This window comes from Thunnus albacares, chromosome 1, assembly GCF_914725855.1.
Source record: "Thunnus albacares chromosome 1, fThuAlb1.1, whole genome shotgun sequence".
Taxonomy (NCBI): domain Eukaryota; kingdom Metazoa; phylum Chordata; class Actinopteri; order Scombriformes; family Scombridae; genus Thunnus; species Thunnus albacares.
In genome coordinates this window covers 2,484,984-2,497,718 of record NC_058106.1, presented here as the reverse complement: position 1 = coordinate 2,497,718, position 12,735 = coordinate 2,484,984, and the positions used below count along the sequence as shown (strand labels likewise).

The 12,735-nt window shown below is 41.9% G+C and overlaps 1 pseudogene; it reads left to right on the top strand.

Annotated features, from left to right (window-relative positions):
- Positions 1-218: 218 nt before the first annotated feature.
- LOC122986278 lies at positions 219-1,517 on the top strand (annotated as a pseudogene).
- Positions 1,518-12,735: the final 11,218 nt, after the last annotated feature.

Here is a 12,735-nt window from a genome sequence, read left to right as displayed (position 1 = left end):
TTAGCGCAGGCTTTTCCTCCAGTTTTTCCCCTGCCACACATTTTTGGATTCTTCTTTAGAGTCTGGTCTCAAAGAAAATACGTCGAGGTGGTGCTGAAACACAGGAAGTTCCTGCATTTCACCTTTCAGGGGATAGCCTACGAGTACAACAGACTACCGTTCGGCTACTTGCCTGTGCAGCAAGGTGCTGAACACTGCAGCCACTACATAACTGGGGCATGAGGGTTTTCTTTTACTTAGACGACCTCATTGTCATGGCCAGGTCCAAGGAACGAGCCATTTTCCACACAGCCAGTTTGGTGCTGCACCTAACCTGGTTTGGTTTTGCTATCATCTGGAAGAAGAATGCCCCCCTGCCATGCCAGCAGGTGGAGTATCTGGGAGTCATGTTTGACTTGGTCAGGCTGTGGGCTGCTCTGTCGGAACCCAGACAGACAGTCCTGCAGCAGGCAGTCCTCAGACTAAAGTGGGGTATGGCAGTGACAGCTTGGACTGTCATGCAGGCATTGGGGCTCATGACAGCGGGCCATCCAATCATTCCACAAGAGCTCCTGCACATGTGCCATCTGCAAGGGTTGTTCATCAGCCTGTGCTTGGATTCCGAAAGGCACAAGCACTGCTGGGTGAATGTTACCCCATCAGCGCAGGAGTACCTGCATTATCAGGGGTCCCCACGGCATCTGTTGACTGGAACACCACTGGGTCGAGTGAGCTCCTACATAGGGGTGTTCACACATGCATCCCTGACCGGGTGGGGGGAGAGCGATAGGTGGTGTGTGACCTTCAAGGGAAAACCGACACATCAACCTCCTCAAACTTCAGGCAGTGCTCCTGGTTATCTAACACTTTTTAACTCTGGTTCAGGGGAGAAATGTGTTGGTGAGAACAGACAACCGCTCCACAGTTGCCTACATCAACAGGCAGGGCGGAGTCTGATCCACAGCCCTGTTCAAGATGGCGGAGAATCTGTTGGTGTGGGCCTCAGAACACCTCCTGTCTCTGAGAGCCGTCCACATTCCAGGTCTGGAGAACAGGGGTGCTGACCTCATGTCAAGAGGCAAAGAGGCAGCCCTCCGGCAGATGAGTGGGTGCTGCACCCCGAGGTGGTGCAGCAGATTTTGAACCGGTTCAGGAGAGCGGAAGTGAATTTGTTCGCCAGTTGAAACAACACCATCTGCCCACTGTGGTTCTCTCTGACGCCGCAAGATGATCCACCTCTGGGGTCGGACGCGTTTGCACACACACCATGGCCAAGGATGCTGCTTTACACCTTTCCTCCTCTCCATCTCATTCCCCCTCAGTTGGAGAGAGTGATACAAGAGAGACTGTTGGTAATTCTGATAGCCCCGGACCACCACTCTGCACCATGGTGCACAGAGATGACCCAGATGTTGGTGGCCCAGCCCTGGTCCATTCCCCAAGTGTGGGGGGCTCTGTCCCGGGAGGTGGGCTTGATAGGCCTGCTGCACATGTTGGGCCAACCTCTTCAGACTTGGCTCCTGAGAAGGACAGGCTGATGCGGGCTGGACTGTCTGCACAGGTGGTGAAGACTATCCAAGTGGCAAGAGCAGGGTCCACCATTGCTTGCTACAAAGGTAAGTGGTTAGAATTCCAACACTGGTGCAAGGAAAGGAGACTGGACCCCTTGACATGTGCAGTGGGAGAGGTTCAATCAATCAATTTTATTTATATAGCGCCATATCACAACAGAAGTCATCTCAAGGCACTTTTCACATAGAGCAGGTCAAGACCGTACTCTTTAATATACAGAGACCCAACAATTCCCCCATGAGCAAGCACTTGGCGACATTAGTAAGGAAAAACTCCCCTTTAACGGGTAGAAACCTCAAGCAGACCCCGGCTCTTGGTGGGCGGCCATCTGCTTTGACCGCCCACTCTCCTTTCCACAAAATCTGGAAGAAAAGGGGCTGATAGACCTGTCTTCACCCACCCCCTCTTGAAACATTTACAGGAGCTTATAGTGGGTTAGGAGACAGCGGCTGGTGATATGTGTCTCCACCCCCCAGTGGGAACTGCCGATGGTGCTTGAGGCCCTAGTGAGCCTCTGGAGCGCTCCTCTCTGAAGGTGTTGTCATTCAAGACAGCTTTGCTGCTTGTGCTGACCTCAGCTAAGAGAGTGAGTAAATTGTGCACCCTGTTGGTTCACCCCAGCTGTTTGCTGCTTTGTGGTAACCACAGTGGTGCGACTCTCAGACTGATCCCTCCTTTGTTCTTAAGAACATTAAAAGTTCATTTAGGTTGAGAACTATTCATCTAGAGGTGTTTTGTCCTCCACAACATGGGGACACCAGGGAGGCAAAACTGCACCTTTTGTCTTGTCTTGGGATGTTATGTTCAATTACAACCCCCTTTCGGTGCCCTGAGCAGCTGTTTGTGTGTTATGGAGAGGGAGTGGCTGGTAAAGACCTGTTCATGAAGCAGTGTCTACTGCCTTATTCAGTGGGGTGAGTGTCGAGGACATATGCATGGAAATGTCTTGGTCTATGCATTGTCTGTTCATAAGGCTCTATCTCTTGGACATGACAGGCACCTTTTCAAGGTCTGTGCTCTACTACCCCCCACCCCCCCTGCATTGTCCTGTGATCCAAGATGACTCAGGGAATGGAGTGTGCAAGGACCCCTGCAAGGTTAGGCCATGGTTTCCCAGTTCATGTTCATGTTACTGGGCCAGGTTGAGCCCCCTACTGCTCCACTTAAGCAGCTGGGCTGGGTTTATAAAGTAGTAGGAGGGCTGAGGCGACTTACCTATAGCCAGCCAGGCTCAGTGAGGCAATCTGATGACATGTCATGGCAGGGGGAACATTAATTGGGCTTGGTCTACTGTACCAATAGAGTGCAGTAGAGGGCAGACCTCAACCAACCACAAGGAGTCCCTGCTGCAGTGACCATGACATGAACCTTAACTGGCTTCCCACCTGATCAATGCCAGTTGAGCAAAAAAGAGGGCAGAGCCATGATACCAAAAGTATCATTCATCTTTTAAACCTTCATTACAGATTACCTCAATGTTCCTCAGAATGTCTTTTGGATAGTTTTACAATAATGTAATGTTTTGACCTAAATATTTCAACTATGGTATATTTCTGAGAAATCAAGCTTCTTGATTGATCTGTTAGTATAGTGAATGGCTTCAAATAGTATGGTAGCCTTAGTGGCTATAGGCCTTTTTCACAGCTGACATTTTAACTTGTGATGGTAGGAAAAGCACAGGTGTTACGACTAACATCAATGATGGTTCAGTTCTACTCAAGTGTTCCAGTAAGCCATGACAGTGTGACAGTGAGCCAGCATGCACAATACCTGGACCCTGAATCTGAAGCAGTTAAATGGAATTCATTCATCACTGTGACATCTCTAATGACTTCAGTGAAAAAAACTATCAGTGTGTAGAAGAAACCAGCCACAGGTGCAAATGTTGAACACATCGTCATTACAATCAGGAACAAAACACTGTAAGTCTACTTTAGTTGCTGAATTCATCCAAAATTGACCTTGACCTGAAACAAAATTGTTTGAAACGGCTGAATGTGTAAACAGGATTATACAAAGTATCATCTCTACTGTGTGGGGCACAGAAGTTTAAGGTTGGTGATTTGATGCTTCTTACTGCTGTGCACCTTGGGAGTTTTTTTTAAAGCTTTTTTCTGAGCACAGCCTTGTACCTTTCATGAAGATTTTTATTTTTCAGTGCAGTTGCTTATCTTTTATACTGATGATTCAACTAGGAGAGTTGCAATCACATCTAAGGAGGCTGTCCTTCCAAGAAAAAGAGTATCACTTGTTTCTTCAAATCACTCCCCAACGATAACCAAGTGGCTATTAGTTTAACCATGACAACAAAGGTTTCCTAATCTTCACAATGATCTTTCCTTAACCTTATAACCAAGTTGTTTTTTTGGACAAACCTAACCACACCAGATCAATAAATGTTCAGTTCTGTGACAGTGACTTATAATGACTTGTAACAGTTTGGAAAGTACTTATATGGAAGCCAGATCAGAAAGCACAAACATGGATATTTTTAAAGGTGACTGTATGTAGTGTTTTAGTTTGGAGGAATTGTTGCATCCAAGACTTGGAAGTGATCCAACTGCCAGTCACCTAACATTGTCTATGCAAAAAAGACTGGAACCCCCAAGCTCCCTGACATAACTCTTCCCTCTTAATGTGTTCACTGGAATGCATGACCAAGCTCAGAGTTACTCTGAGCATCACTGCTGTGCTCAGCAAGAATTTTACCCCTGCAACCCAGACTTGTGCACCCTCAGTTTGAATTATGTGCTACATTATCATACCACTATAATGCAATTTTAACAAAAACATTTTAGGCATGACATTCACTGTAATGGATGACTTATCACAAGCATATTTCTGCAGCCTGGTTTTCATTCTGTAGTGAATTGAATAATAACCCATATTACCCATATTAAGTATGCAGTAGTGAATGAGATACAACATGCAAAAACAGGTCCTTAAAAGTAGATATTTGAAGGTAAAGCTTGTACACCAGAGTCAGAGAGTCTATATAAACTGGGATAGGGCTAAATTTATAACTACCATTCTATGTCTGTTCCTCATTGATACACATCATGATTGTATGTTAGTTTTAAGTTTTAAGTATTTTATGTTTGAAAATGTAATTTGACATATCATTTTCTGTGATTAACTTTTAATGTAGACATTTAGTTTGTAAGTTTAAAAAATACCATGTGGCTTGTAAATGTTATGGTAAATGTTATTATGGTGTAAGAGTACATGTCTCTTGTTTGGTTATATGCTGGATGTCTCAGTGGAGAAATTAACTCAACCACAATGATCTAATAGCACACAGTAGACAGGCTCTGCTTCTGTACTGTACTGTGCTGTGTGAAGGAAATGGACCACACCTCAGAGGGAAAAGAGGGTAAAAAACATCCTCAGTAAACAGCCTGAGAGCAGGAAATTCTCTCTCTGTTCTCTCTGGCCTTGACCTGACAGTATTTCACTTCCATCTCTGAGCTGAGCCTGCAGACACTGGGTTGGGCAGAGTTGGGCCTATATTTAAACAAGAATACACTCCCCTCCCTCTGATCTGAGATAGAACACAGTAGACCTACTTTTCTATACTTCCAACGCTGTCTGCCACATGAGACAGAAGTGTCACAGGACAGAACGACTATGGAAAGCCACTGGGCTAGAGGTGCATCACCTACATAAAGATCTCCATTACTCTTCCAATGCACTAGTTAAGGAAGCCTGGACTGCTTATTTTGCCAACTTAATTTCTTCCTCAAGAAGAGATCCTAAGATTTTATTTGACACTATAAATAACATTGTCTCACTGCTGCCCTCTACATTACCATCTTTCTCTAGCGATAATTACAACAAGTTCCTCACTTTTTTTGTGGACAAGGTAATGGCTATTAGGTCTAGCATTCATCCTAGGACTTGCCTGCCCAGCTCTAGCCTTACTCTATCTCCTCTCGTTGTAGAGTCTTTCTAATCAATCAGCTTACAAGATCGGATAGTACTGACTAGGAAAATGAAGTTATCCTCTAGCCCAATAGATGTAATGCCATCTTCTCTGTTTTTACAAGTTTTGCCAATTATTGGCACCGCTATATTAGCTATTGTCAACTCCTCAATGTCTTCAGGATGTGTCCCTTCCTATATTAAACATGCCACTATCCAGCCCATATTAAAGAAACCTGATTTAGATGCTGCTCTGCCCAAGGATTATAGGCCCATATCTAAACTCCCATTCTTGTCAAAAAATTTTAGAGAAGGCTGAAGCCAGTCAACTCACCACTGCGCTGGAGAGGCATAGTATTTATGATAAGTTTCAGTCTGGGTTTGGGAAACAGCACTCTACTGAAACTACTCTTCTAAGGGTCTCTAATGACATTTTAATGTCCTCTGATGCGGTTGATTGTTCTGTGGTAGTGCTACTTGACCTCAGTTCTACGGTCTATACCTGCTGTATGTGAAAAGTGCCCTGAGATTACTTTTGTTGTGATTTGGCACTATATAAATAAAACTGAATTGAACTGAATTGAAAACTTCTGTATTGGACACAGTAGACCATCATATCCTGATAAAGAGGTTACGTGATTGGGTGGGCATATCAGGCATAGCATTGGACTGAATTTTATTTTATCTCACTGACAGAAGTTTTACCGTCTCTATTGGTGATTTTGTGTCTGATTCCTCTCCATTGTCTTGTGGTGTCCCACAAGGTTCGGTTCTGGGGCCCCTGTTATTCTCTCTATATTTGCTGTTCTTGGGACGGATCATCATCTCTTTTCGCATTGACTACTGCAATGCACTATTTACCTCTCTTAGTATCTCTGCCCTTTATTGTCTGCAGACAATCCAAAATGCTGCCCCAAGACTGCTCACCAGGTCAAATAGACGGTCTCACATTACACCTATACTTAAAACTCTTCATTGGCCTCCTGTTACGTATAGGATTCAGTTCAAAATTCTCAGTCTTACTTACAGAGCTTTGCACGGTCTGGCTCCTGCCTATGTGGCTGATCTACTACACCCATACACATCGGCTTGCTCTCTTAGGTCTAACATGCAAAACTTGCTCTTTTCCACGCACCCACCTTAAGACCCATGGTGACTGAGCTTTTAAGGTCGTGGCACCTAAGCTATGGAATGCTCTGCCTGCACCCTTAAGGTCTGCTGATTCTGCTTATTCATTTAAAAAGCAGCTAAAAACACACCTGTTCAGAAAGCCGTTTGGGTAACTTGTAAGAATGTTTTTTACTGTGTATTTTTATTACAGGTTGTATATTTCTTTATTTCTTTGTATTTCTTTGTGGCATCATTCTCATGTAAAGCATTTTGTGACTAATGTCTGTGAAAAGCGCTAAATAAATAACTTTTACTTACTTACTTCTTCTAGTATTCTTATGTTCTATCAAGACAAATTAAGAATCTGTTGTTTTCTTCTGATTTGGAATGGTCAGTTCCCTCATACTGCTGTGCTTGTGCCAGTACTCCCCTTATTCACATGTTGGTGTGTGTATTGGCCGGTTTCAGCAAGTATTACATTCTGAATTTCTACAGTGAATAAAAGATACTAGGCAGGGGCAGAGCTAGACTCTCAGCACAGAGGGGGCAGAGCATTCTCGAGGGGAGAAAGTCATTTTAAAATTCACAACTGTAATAGCTGATACATCCTATCCTATCCTGTCCTATGCATAAACACAAAATGTCACTTACTGAGACAAGCAAGCCTACAGTATGTCTAAGAAAACATACAGGGAAGCCAATTTGTCAGATAGGCTTGTTTTGAAAAACAAAAAGACAGGTTGCTAGTCACGTTCAAATGTTTCAGCACTGAGGACAGCATGCAGCGCTCTATGTGCATCAATTGATGAATGGTTCAACGGTACACCATAGAGTAAAATGTAGAAGTATCGGTACTGCATACCTGTGAGTACAGGCTCACTTCGAGCACTGCCTGCACCATTACTGCGACTACTACTTCAACTACTGCCATGAAAATACAGAATGTAACATCTAACATACATATTCTATGCTAAAGGTTTTTTACTGTATTCCACAAGAACACACTGTAGTCCAGAAGTGGTAGTAATGCTACAGCTGTTTGATTTCTAACGCTTATTTCTTTATTATTTCTTCCTCTTCTTCTTATTTCTTATTATTATACCCTACATCAAAATTCATGCAATAATTTGTAATTAATCATTAATTAGTGTTACAGTTCATTCATCACAGCAAAACAACTTCCACCAGCTCTGTTCTATTGTCTCTATTCCTACTAAAATGTATCTATATCAAAAATACTACACCATTTCAAATCTCTCACAAAAACACATAAAACAACATTATCAGTCCCACACCTAGTGTGGTTTGTAAGATAACATTGTAATGACAGCTAACACATCCAACAGTTATCAGTCAGGAGTAATCATGCAATCATGTTTGCTCATGTCATGTCGTTTGGTCATGTGACTCTCACCTTGTAGGTCGTAGCCATCCCTCAACAGTCTCCCCTGGTCTCCCCAGGAACAACGCTGGGCTGTGAGTCAGAATTGCAATAACACCCACTGGCCAAGAAAGACTTTATCCCATTAAATTATTTTGTGCCATTTATGTGGGGGGAGTCAGCAGGAAGTTAGCTGGTTACAATAGACTACAAATGTACTGTTTAAGCAGGAAAATAAGTTGTTGTTCATATTGTAATCAGTGATTTTGTATAAATCTCCTGTTGGCTAGCTCTTTAGCATGGTGCTTGGACTCATGCCTTGCAGAGCAGAACCATGCTTTAAATTCACAATCAGTACATTCTTGTGTATATCCCAGCTAGCCATGTTCCTTTTAATCTTGCAAAACAGGAAAGTACAGTATATGGGTAACATGAAGAAGACAGAAATGGGCCTAGAGGCAGCAGGGAAGGATGACGTCACACCCCTTGAATGTTCCCAGAAGAGATGGTTACTGCTGGTTCACATTAGCTTGTGCACACACTCACATACACACATGACCCTGAAGCACACCACATGGATCCTCCTCATTGGTATTCATATCATTGTGTTTTGAATGCTGTAAAATGCTTGGATATATACAAAACAAGGTGCCTTACAGTTCAAAAGCAGGGGCTTAGGATTTGGGGCTGCAGTGACTGAATGATGAGAAGAAAAAAAACAACAAAATAAACTTTTTAGTAGAAAAGTGATTAGTAGTTTAGTGGTAATATGACAAAGAAAAAATGCTCCAAATGCTACCTTTTTATCAGATATAATACCGTGCTCCATTATAAAACCACACGCAAGACCTACATATCTTGTCATAATGAAAAAACAAATGAAAAACTTTTCTTATTACAACGAAAAAGAACAATAGAAAGAAGTGAGGTTGGCAGACCTCTGTAACTGCTCCTCATCTCTGCTGGAGGCTGGCAGCTCCAGGCTACATTAGCCGCTATTAGCATAACATGCCTGAATCAACTTGCAATGTGGGTGCATGGAATAAAAATACAATATCTCTCTGCTGTTATGTTGCATTGAATTTTATCCTTTCTTTACTGTCCATTGTGAGTCCAACAATGTTATAGGAGTGCAATGCTACAATGGTGGAGTATACTCCCCTTAATTGCAGCTTTACTTTACCAACATTTTTATAATTTAGTTTGAATACCAGAAGTTCCAGTTTGTTCAGCATTGTCCCGGGTGTCCTGAGTCCTCACAAATATCTGTAAAACACTAAACTGTCCCAGTTTTCAACATTCACTACCAAATTGTCCTGGTTTTAACCACAATTAAAATAACGATTGTAATACTGTACTTGTTTTCAGCGCTTACATAGACGTTTGTCCCACTCATTACTACCTAACCAATGTAAAAACATAAACAATGCACCATGCATCTGAATTCAACACTAATTTGTCTGTGTGGCTCCTTCTGAGAGAACCTGTCAGTAACGGTTAGCCATCATGCACTACGAGTAGTTAAGATTTGGAAGGTGTGCATGTCGGCTCCTCTGCGAGTATCGAACACCTACAGTTACTCATAACACCCTTCTCTGTGTAGGTTTGCAGAGACGTTTCCATGTGTCTTCGGAGAAACATAATTCCATTCCATTTTACCATCACACTGTCATGACGCCTGTGCTTTTCCTACTACATCAATGTTTGCTGTGAAAAGGGTCTATCAGATTGTGACTGGCTGTTCGACACCAAATACCTGCTAAGCCTTCCCATTAGCCTCAGCTGCACTTTGTGTTTGGTGCTAATTAGCAAATGTTAGCATCCTAACATGCTAAAGTCAGATTACCTGCTAAACATAAAAATGTTAGCATGCTGACACTAGCGTCTAAGCACCACTGTCACAGAGCTGCTAGTGTGGCTGTAGTTTCGTGGTCTTGTTCTGTCATTAAATGTATTTTAGCAGCAAGCAGGATAAGCAGTAGGAGCTGCAGACTTACAACAAGAGCTGCTGCTATCTTGTTTCCACACTGTAATGGCTGTAATATCACCCAACCTCCACCTGGCTTCAAGACAAGAGGAAATTAGGATAAAACAATAACCCTCTGCCTGTCCTGCTGGTAGAAACAGGATATGTGAACGGTGCTCAGAGTGAATCACACTAACACTTTCCCACAGTATAGAGGTATGAGGTGAGCTTCCTCCTCTGCATTGTCAAACCAGACTTTGATTAAGTCACTGATTGCAGAGGTGAACTGAGACACAGCCCAGTGTAATGCTTGTGTTTGTGTGTGAGGACAATAGTTAGCAGGGTGGGGTCCTGGTCAGGGACAGGATATGAAGTGTGTATTCTGAGCGGGGAGTGGGCTTGCGTTAACAATGTGTACACTGTCTGCTCATCAGGAGGAAGTTCTCCAACTACTCTGAATCCAAAAAAAGATCCTGAAACCACTGTGGCTCAAAGGTCAGCGTGTGGGTGTGAAAGTGTCCAGCCAACCATCTCTTCTCTGCATGCAGGTCTAAAGAATAGGAGGGTCCCAACATGGCTAAGGTTAAAGGTCAGACTTGTACTGTGGCGTGAGCCAAAGAAGGGCTGGGCCTGGAATTAAAAATGACGAGAGACAGCCAAGTTTCCACATTCTGTGGCTGAATGTGAACGGAGGGTGTTTTCAGTAAAACAGAGCAGATGTCAAGGCTGTAGAACAACAGTTTAGTTCCATCACCTGCAATAACAGCAGTGGATCACCTCCCATCACTCCAGACCTGCCGCGATATATCATCTGAATCCACTGAGTGCAATACAGCAAACATGTTCATTGAAGTGTTAAGCCTCTCCACACTGCTCTTTACAGTGATTATAGCATAAGCATATTAAGGACACCTGCTGTTTTCATTAAAGTTTAACATTTTGGGAAATATGTTTATTTGCTATCTCCCTGAGAGTCAGAAGAGAGATAATTTATTGCTAAAACTCAGAAGAGTATTACTGGTCAGGAAATACTGATTCACTAAATTCAAAAACTTAAAGTATGATGAGATAACAATAGTTTTACATGACATTTTGTCTTTCCTGATTCTCTGACTAGCGCCACTATGGTGACCTGAAATTTACATTATTTACTTTTCACTATCTCTCAATAGTAGCAAGGTCATAGCTGGGATTTTAGATATACTGAGGTCATGAGACCAAGTTCCTACCAAAGATATGTTAGATTATATGCTTGAATCATGTGACAGATAGAATGTAACCTGTATGGACCATTTGGACATAAATCTGATTGATTCCACTGATCAATTTGATTGTTCGCCTATATCAGGTTTGAAGTTTGTTCAAGTTTTTAGTAACCTGACTTTTGATATGACTTTGACTTAATTTTTACATCGGAATTTGACTAATTCCATTCGGGAAACTTGAATATAGTCTTATGAATATTGGACACTTAAATGAAATTGAATCTGAATTTGTGACCCGTAATAAAAAAAAATAAAAATAAAAATGAGGCTTTTCTTTTTCAAATAAAATATGAAAGCAACATTGCATCTTCCCAAAAAATCCAAATGGATTAACATGCCTCTAGGTGTATATTTCAGGAATTTTAACATTTTAATAATATTCTCTGTTCGGTTATCTCCCTTACCCAGCTTCTCGTAGTAAAACTAATTACTCTCTGTAATTTGGTTTCTTGTGTGCATATAAATACAATACTGTAAGTTTTTTTTCCACAATCTATTTACATCTTAATACCCTCAGAGCTTAAAATTTCTCCTCTAACATATATGCTTCCATTTATCTGCTTTGTAATTGATACAGATTAATAAGGAGGTTAAGATAGAGTAATACCTTTGTTACTAGTTGTTCATCAAGAAATATATCCCACACATAACCCCCTCTAAAACCACAAGTTATAGTTTTTACATTTCTGTGTGTGCACAGACTAAACAGAAGAGATACATGTTTGACTACATCGACATTAAGCCGGCTAAATTCTTTGAGCAAAAACGACATGTGTCCACAGCAGAAGTTTCAGCTCTAAAAATATTTCCGTCCACATTAAAACCCCAAAACAGTCAGCCACAGGAAACCAGAGAAGAAGAAACTGTGTACTCTTTCCGTTCCTTTGGTGGCTTCCTGACATTTTGTTTATTGTGAGCAGATTACAATAGTTTCAGTGAGAGAAAGGTGGTAGCAGGTTGACATTTGTGGTTCAGAGTTAAGTACTCTAGACATACCAGCATCCTTACAATTATGCATGAATCATTGTAAGGATGCTGCTAAGTATGTCTAGAGATGAATACTCTTTGATGCAGTGAAGCTGAGCTCAAGTAAAAATTTCCCCAATTGGTATAATAAAAGTATATCTTATCGGAGAGCTTGATGGATTGACACTAAATTTTGTACTGATGTTCATGGTCCCTGACATTGGGCCTCACGCAAGAACATTTCTGTATTCTTCTCCTAAATCTGTCTTACGTATTTCTGTGAGGTTTGTTCACACAGTGTTCGAATTCAATTCAACACACTCTTGCACAAACAAAACCCCTAAAATTGCCTTTTCTTGTTGAAATGTGCTATACAAATAAACTTGCTTTGCCTTACTTTGTGTTTAATGCTAATTAGCAAATGGTAGCACGCTAACATGATGAAATTAGATGGTAAAAATGATACCTGCTAGACATCAACATGCTGGTATAATCACTGTGAGCTTGTTGGTGGTATTCTCTCTCTCTCTCTCTATGAACTGGTGTGATAGCGGCGCGACCGACGCTTGCTGCGA